This window comes from Grammomys surdaster, unplaced genomic scaffold, assembly GCF_004785775.1.
Source record: "Grammomys surdaster isolate TR1022 unplaced genomic scaffold, NIH_TR_1.0 166, whole genome shotgun sequence".
Taxonomy (NCBI): domain Eukaryota; kingdom Metazoa; phylum Chordata; class Mammalia; order Rodentia; family Muridae; genus Grammomys; species Grammomys surdaster.
In genome coordinates, this window is record NW_021604614.1 from 1402585 (window position 1) to 1411050 (window position 8466).

General features: G+C 47.2%; 1 protein-coding gene and 1 pseudogene across 3 annotated transcripts in view; one reads left to right on the top strand and one right to left on the bottom strand.

Annotated features, from left to right (window-relative positions):
• LOC114620073 (NADPH--cytochrome P450 reductase) overlaps positions 1-8466 on the bottom strand; it is a 60763-nt gene that overhangs the window by 42818 nt on the left and 9479 nt on the right. Inside the window, exon 1 of one of the 3 annotated variants that reach the window (XM_028766080.1) lies at positions 3292-3394. The exons of 1 other annotated variant lie outside the window; for it this stretch is intronic. The gene's annotated coding sequence lies outside the window, so the exon portion shown is untranslated. Of the gene's footprint in view, positions 1-3160; positions 3395-8466 lie in introns of those variants that run through there. One more of the 3 variants, XM_028766079.1, reaches the window with a different exon arrangement.
• LOC114620075 lies at positions 5971-6513 on the top strand (annotated as a pseudogene).

Below are 8466 nucleotides of genomic sequence, written 5' to 3' on the forward strand. Positions count from 1 at the left end.
AAGGAAGGAAGGAAGGAAGGAAGGAAGGGAGGGAGGGAGGGAGGGAGGGAGCCCTAACTTGGTCTAGAAGTTCATGGTCACTTTGAGGTGCATGAGGAAAAAACAAAAGACCAAAAAAAAAAAAGAAAAAGAAAGAAAGAAAGAAAGAAAGAAAACAAAACAAAAACCATCGACTAAAGACAAAACAAAACAAAAAAACAAAAACAAAAAACCCTTAATTAAAATAAAAAGTAAGCTTCTGAGCTAATCTGGGAGACCTATGGAACAGGGTTTCTTTCTCCAGCCCTACTGATGAAGAAATCAGAGCCTGGCCTGTACCTACCATTTGCCTTAGCAGATAAGTTACCTTTGACCCAGTGCCTCTATACCAGCTGCCTCGAGTCCAGATTCTGTCAGATGTTAAATAACAGAAGTGTATGGAAAGACAAGTTCTGCACTGTAGCCCGTGTCAAATAAATAAGATGGAGGATCTGGCATCAGGAAGCTGGTGCCTACCCCTGTAAACCCAACACATGGGAGGGAGGCTGAGGCAGGAGGATTGCTACAAGTTTGAGGCCAGCCTAGGTTCTATAAGTATAGTTCTGGGCCAGCCAGGGCTACTTAGCAAGACCTTGTCACAAAACAAACAACAAATGGTTAAAAACAAAACAAGCAAACAAACAAATAAAACCTAATGAAAAGGTATTTTCTGTCCCTAAGATACAAATTATCTGTTTCTTTTAGAAAGAAACAAACATAAAGTATGTAGTAAGACTTACAGGATGGTATGTACTCTGTTGTACTTTGTGATATTGTATCTTTTCGTTTTTCTTCTTTTGAGAGATCTTGAGTGGGTTGGTGAAGTGTCTAGCACATGGTAAATGGGAAAAGAAAGAACAGAGCCTTGAGGGCGGATGTGAAGGAATGCGCTCAATATACAATCAATACCAGTATGGAAATCAATAAAGAAGACAGACACTAAGGAAAGTGCCATCTCACTGAGCCCACAGGCCTGGCCCGGTGTGTCAAGCGCTTACAGCAGGCCTCTAGAATGACAAAGAGGATGACAACTGGGTAAGCGCTCACAAAGAGGGGACATCCCTAAGAACTAGATTCTATATGCAGGTGGCTCTTAGTCCTAGCATTTAGGAGGCAGAAGCGGGAGGCTTGGGAATTCAAGATCAGCCTGGAACACCTGAGATCCTGTCTCAACACAACTAGATTGAATACTGTCATGTTGAAATGTGCCATGGATTTAGTAAGTAAATGTTTTGCTCTTGGCAGGAAGTTCCTTTCAAACAGTCTAGCTCCTAAGTACACAGAGACCTTCCTAACAAATGCAGATCCTGATTTCCAAGGAGTTAAGAAAACCTCCACCCAGAATGAATGGGCCTATAATTTCAGGTTTATCAGGGCACAGACATCCCGGTGGGTGTTCATTTATAAACTCCCTCTATCAAGATGTCTTCACTTGAGGTATCCTGGCTGCCATTAAGCCTGTGATTTCCAGGTACCAAAGTCCATCTCTGGAATCTTCTGCAGTCTATACCTACCTCTTACTTTCTCAAATGCCAGATGTGAGGGTTGTAAGATAATATTCCGCCCTCTCTGGTGTGGGCCTGTTTTCTGGCCTCTTTTTTGATAATGATTGAGCAATGTGTTCAATGAAACCAATTTCAGTATCAGAGGTTATAAAAATTAAGAGCCACTTGCTCTCCATAGAAAGTGAGAACTCTTTAAAGGAGCCACTGGAATACTAACAAAACCAAGGTGGACTATTCTGTGATCACTGGTTTTGGTATTTGGGCTCTCTGGGCCATTTTCTCACATGCAGCCAATTCAAAGATCAACATTCACAGGGGATCTATGGGGGTAGAGTTAATGCGTGTTTAATGAACCAAAGCTACAAAAGCTCCAAAAATTAATGCCCTGTGTAGTTAAGAACACATCTCCGGGGTTAGATAACCACTTGGCTTAGACCAGCCCAGTTCTCAATCCCACCAGCAAGGATCCCAGCCTCTTTCCTCTCTTCAGTTTTCCTGAGATAGTCTCAATAGATAGCCCTGGCTGACTTGGAACTTGCTGACCTTAAACTCAAGCAATTCTCCTGCTTCAAACCTCCTAAGCACTGGAACAGCTCCAGGATTATCGCTTGTTCTCAAAAATGTCACAACCCTAGTCAGGCCATGTGGCACATACCTATAATTTCTGTACTCAGGAGGCTGAGACAGGAGAATCAATCAGTTCAAGGGCTACAAAGCAAGATGCAGGCTAGCCTAGGCTTCATAACAAAACCTTCTCTCTCTCTCTCTCTCTCTCTCTCTCTCTTTTTCTCTCTCTCTCACACATGCACACACACACACACACACACACAAAGTCAACCCTAGGGTTGGGTAGCTGGGCCCCTAAGGACATAACAGGCTCAAAAAAGTTGTGTCCTGCCAAGGTGGTAAAACTCGAACCCAGGGCCACCCCCACCAGTTGCGTCTCCCTTTGTGTTTTCATTATTCCAGCAGCGTGGCCAGGCTCAGGGCGACCCACTTAAGTTTGATGGATGTATTACAAACACACACTGCTTTCACTGAAATGTCCCCTGAAATCCTCAGTCCCAGTCACTAGCTTACACAATGCTGATTCGTCTTGAGAAAAGAAAACGAGAGAGAGAGAGAGAGAGAGAGAGAGAGAGAGAGAGAGAGAGAGAGAAGTTCCCTGGAAGATGCCCTGCTCCTGCTGCCCAGCAGATCACAACCTCTCACCCAGTTACTCCCAAGAGCTCAGGGTGTCACTGCTGCTCAAGCGAGCCCGACAAAGGTGTGTCGCAGGCACTGTCCCGAGAGGGGGACTGCCCCACAAGGATGCACGCAGGGTGACACCACCACTGCGACCACTTGATTGTTGCCGGGTCCTATTCGCCCTCATCGAGCTCATTCTAAAGTGAGTAGTCTTCATAATCTGCTGCCCAAAAGTCCCGTCTCACAGGTAGGGAAACTGAGGCTTGAAGAGGGAATGTTGCTTTGCCTGGAAGAAGTCCTGAGGACCGAATCCCCACCCGCAGATGCAAAGATCCGACCCTCAGGTGAAGGCAGTTATGGGGAGGACGACCCTCAATACGCCCCGAGACAGGTTAGGTCGTGGTGGGAAGCGCCATCCCAGGGAGAAGGGCCGAGGTGGGACGTCTCACCTTCCGCACCGGGTGAGTCGCGCGGAGATCGGCCTAAAAATCCTCCCCTGAGTCACAAACCGGATAATCGCAGCGACAAGAGGTGACCCTGTATCGCGGAGCTCCCCTGAGGTCCCCCGTGCCTCACTCACCCTGCGCTCCTCGGTACCGACCAGATCACACACGGCGCGCGGGCCTGTAGGTCTCTGAGGCAGTGGGGCCGGACGCAAGCCCGCACCACTGGGGCGCTACCACCGCCCGGGAGGCTGCGGGGGTGAGGCGTGGCCAACACCGCCGAGGCCCCGCCCACAAAAGCCGCGCGCGCGCTCTTGAGGCAGGCCCTCTTTCTTTTTGCTCCCCTTTTAAATCCCTGCTGTTGGTACGGCCCGTGTGGGCCCCGCCCCTAAACCCATCCTTCAGCTCCTAGGTCACGCCCCTCATCTCTCCTCGAAAAAGGCACGCCTCGCAGCCGAGCGGCGCTCAATTCAGATGCTGTTTCTAAGGCCACGCCCCTCTTCTCTCCTCAGAGAAGGCCCGCCCCCAAACCCAGCAGATTCTGGGGCCACGCCCCCCTCTTCCTCCCAAAGACGCTCCGCCCATTCCTGGGCTTAGAGCCAAGGTTTGGCTACTCGCCTGCACGGCTATTACAGACGTTTGTGCTTGCGTGACCCTGCCTTTCCCCTTGGCAGCCCAACTCGGTCTCTTGGGTCAATGCGGGGTCGTGGCTGTGCGCCACCTCGTGTGGCGCCCTGATGCTGGCTCACCTGTGATCTCATGTCTTTTGTCAGCTGAAAATGACTAGGCTGATAGAAGGCACCGCTGGTCCCGAGGCTCCCCCCTTCAAATTTGAAAACTAACCTGTTTAAGGGAGAGAAGTGGCAAGGGAAGAGGCGTAGGCAACGGGGTTCGGAAATCTGGCTGCCATCAGCCGTGCTTGATGCCTCTCATCCCAGCACTCGGAAGATTGAAACAGGAGAATAAGCCTCAACTACAATGAGCTACTTACTTGTACCTCTCAAAAAAGCCAGCCTGAAGCCGGGCAGTGGTGGCGCATGCCTTTAATCCCAGCACTTGGGAGGCAGAGGCAGGTGGATTTCTGAGTTTGAGGCCAGCCTGGTCTACAGAGTAAGTTCCAAGACAGCCAGGGCTACACAGAGAAACCCTGTCTCGAAAAACCAAAAAACAAAACAAAAACAAAAAACAAAACAAAAAAACCAAAACCAAAACAAAACAAAACCTGTGAGGTGCCTCAGCAAGTAAAGGCACTTGCTAAATTGTGCGCGCACACACACACACACACACACACGCGCACGCACACAATTCTTTTTTGCTTTGTTTTTTAAAGACTGAGTTTCTCTGTATAACCCTGGCTAACCTGGAACTTGCTCTGGAGACCAGGCTGGCCTCCAACTCAGAGCTCCACCTGCCTCTGCTTTCCTAGTGCTGAGATTAAAAGCTTGCTACACCATGTCTGGCAAGAAAATTTTAAAATAGGCAACCAACAACAAAATGGTGTAATAGTAAAACCCTCCATAAAGATACCATTGTGATGTCATGTTACACTTCCTACGGCTGTTTAGGAAGGAACCAGTCTGACATGAACATTAAATCCAACCCAGCAACAGGTTTGGTAAATTCTACAGACCACAGGGCAGGGCTGGCCCAGTCCAACTAGCAGAATGAGCAACAGGGGAGTCTTACAGCAGCCCAGGGGTTGCTTCAGAAAAAATCCATATCTGATACTCTGTGTCATCCTTTCAACACCCTTTGGAGATTTCCCCATATGTTCCACTAGGTCTCAGACTTCCTACTTCCTTCTTCTACTTTTAGAGTAGAAATACATTCTCTCTCCTCTCTCTCTCTCTCTCTCTCTCTCTCTCTCTCTCTCTCTCTCTCTCTCTGTGTGTTCTTCTTTCCTCCTTTTTTCAGTGCTGGCCTCTGAATCCAGAGCCTCTGAATGCTAGATAAGTATTCTGTCTCCAAGTCATGTCCCCAGCCTCCCACTGGGGAATTGTAGGCAAATGATCTACCTCTGAGCCTTGCCCTTGGCTGGTTTTCATCTGTTTCCAGTATACCTGCATTCACATTTCACCTGAGTAACTCCAGAAGCTTCCAAACTGTATATGCCTCTAGTTTCTCCTGTGCTCCCCAGCCGATGACATTTCATTTACTGTCCTGATCACCTCCTTGTCTTCCGAAAATATGCTATTAATAGGGGGACCTGTAGAGTGGATACATACCTCATACACACTCACATACTGTACAGAAAAATGACATTTTTTTAAGATGACATAAAAGCCATGCATGGTGGTGAGTAGTTATAATCCCAGCACTCCTGAGACAGAGACAGGAGGATTGCCAGTTCAAATCTAGCCTGGTTTATATACTGAATTTCAAGCTAGACAAGACTATATAGAAAAACCTTGTTTCAGACAGAGGAGGAGAAGAAAAGAAATCCCATAAAATCAAACAATAACTGTGACATCTCAGACCTGTAATCTCAGTATTTGGGAGGTAGAGGCAGGAGGCTCAGGGATTCAAGTACAGCCTGAGCTACAAGAGGAATTGGAGGCCACTCTGGGGTATCAGACTTTGTCTCAAAAAGAAGGAGGAGGAGGAAGAGGAGGAGGAGGAGGAGGAGGAGGAGGAGGAGGAGGAGGAGGAAATAAGAAGGAAGCCAGGCGTTGTCTGGGCCAGTCTAGATTACATAATGAGATCTAATCTAGAAGAAAAAAATGAATGAGACTGGTGAGATATGGCCTACCAGGCACAGGCACTTTTTGCTAAGCCTAGCAACCCAGGACTCACACGGTAGAAAGAAAGAATCAACCCTTTTCGCCAAGATGGCGCCGAAAGCGAAGAAGGAAGCTCCTGCCCCTCCCAAAGCCGAAGCCAAAGCGAAGGCCTTGAAAGCTAAGAAGGCAGTGCTGAAAGGCGTCCACAGCCACAAAAAGAAGAAGATCCGAACGTCACCCACCTTCCGGCGGCCAAAGACACTGCGGCTCCGGAGGCAGCCAAAATATCCTCGGAAAAGTGCACCCAGGAGAAACAAGCTTGACCACTATGCTACCATCAAATTCCCACTGACCACTGAGTCAGCCATGAGGAAAATAGAGGACAACAACACACTTGTGTTCATTGTGGATGTCAAGGCCAACAAGCACCAGATCAAACAGGCCGTGAAGAAACTCTATGACATTGATGTGGCCAAAGTCAATACCTTGATAAGGCCTGATGGAGAGAAGAAGGCGTATGTCCGCTTGGCTCCTGATTATGATGCTCTGGACGTTGCCAACAAGATTGGGATCATCTAAACTGAGTCCAGATGACTAATTCTAAATATACACTTTTTTTTTCACCATAAAAAAAAAAAAGAAAGAAAGAAAGAATCAAATGCCAAAGGTTGTCCTCTGCCCTCCACGTCCTTTCCATGGCACTGTACAACCCCCGCCACACCCCCAAAAAAAAAAATGAAATGGATGCAAAAGAAACAAACAAACAAACAAAGACGTGATGAGTGAGAAAAGCATCGGAGCACAGTTTCAAAGACAACCAATTAGGAAAAAAAAAAATATTTGCAACCACAAACAGAGTATGGCATAGTTAAGAGCATGTTAAGAGCAGCCAGGTCCGCTTTAATATGTTAAGCAGACACCTCAGCCATTTGTCCCAGTTTTGAAACCTAACACTAACTACGTGAAATTTCCCCACATCACACAGAGAAGACAGTGAACTGTAGGTTGGTCACGCTGTCGGCTTCTGCTGCCCTATAAGCAAATGCAGATGTTTAAGGAGACATGGTAGGTAGAGGTCTTCCGAACAGGTCTGCGGGTTTATTATTGTTAACTCTGTAAGTAAGGACCATCCAGTTATTTGAAAAACAAAAGGATAGGGAAGGGGGCACATTACTGACATGACTTAATTGGCCTCCTTTATCGGGGAGCTGGTGAGACCGTCCCTCAGTGAAGGTCTCAGTGAAGGCTCCCTCAGTGCGGAGCCGATGACCTGAATTTGATTCCCAGGACTGACAAAGCAGAGAGAACAAACTGACTCTTAACAGGTAGTTTTCTGATTTCTACACCGTGACATACGTGTCCTGGCATGTGTCTCCCTACACAAAGACATGACTAAACATAGTTTTAAACTAAATCATATTTTATATTTCTCAATAAAAAAAAAAGATATGCCTTTGGGGGTGGTCAGCTGCCCAGCATCTCCTTATACTTATCCCCAGATGGGATCAATTCTTACCCCGTTTCCTGATTTCTTCTGGTTTTTATTTCCAAGTTAATCAATCCACTTTTCTTTTTTTCCTACAGAAACAACTTTTGACTGGCTTTGCCGTGAGCCAGTTTGTCATTTTGTTTAGCACTGAATCCAGAACCTTCCAGCTGCTAGGCAGGTGCATAGCCTGACACTGGGTTACATCTCCAGCTCTCTTTTTGAAAACTTTCTCCTCTGCCATAGGGTCTCATTAATTACTCATGCTGGACTTGAACCCGTCGTAACCCAGACAGGCCTTTAGACCTCTGCTCCCTCCTATCTCAGTCTCCTGAGTAGCTGAAATGACAGGTCTGTGTCACCAGGGCTAGCTCAACACCTTTATGTTGTTGTTGTGTATGTGTGTTTAATATTTTTACTTCTGTGTGTGGGGGGGGTGAATTGGTACGAATGTACCACAGCATGAGTGTGGAGATGAGAAGACAGTCGCTTCCGTCACATGGATTCCAAGGATTGAACTCAGGTCGTCAGGCTTGGCGGCAAGCCCCCTTATCCACCCATCACCTCCTACGACTGGCATCTTTGGGGGTTTTGTGTGCTTGCTTATTTGTTTGAGACAGGGTCTTGCTATATAAGCCTGGCTGGCCTAGAACTCACTATGAAGACCAGAACTGTTTAAGTCTTACTCATGATTAGTGTCCTTGAAAGCACAGCTCACCCTCACTTCAATATCTTCCTGATATAATCATTCACTATCTAACTCAGCTCTTCTGAGTCATGATGATGACTGAGGCAGCAGCCTTGGACCTTTAGTGAGCCATGAGCAGTTAGTCACAGTCACACTATCTTTTAACATTATGCAATGCAGCCCTTGCCCCGCCTCTGTCCCCGGCTCTACCTTCAGCTCCACTCTCAGGACCTTTGTTTGCGTTCTTAAGCTTCTAAACAGGTTTTCTGTTCCTGGTCTGTAGCTGGAACCTGAAGGTCGAGTCAACAAACAGTGTTGACATTATGTTCTCACTGGACCTGTGTATACAACGTCTCCAATCATCCGTGAAATCTACCACTGAGCCACGCCCCCAGCCCCTCACTGGGGGATTCTAGGC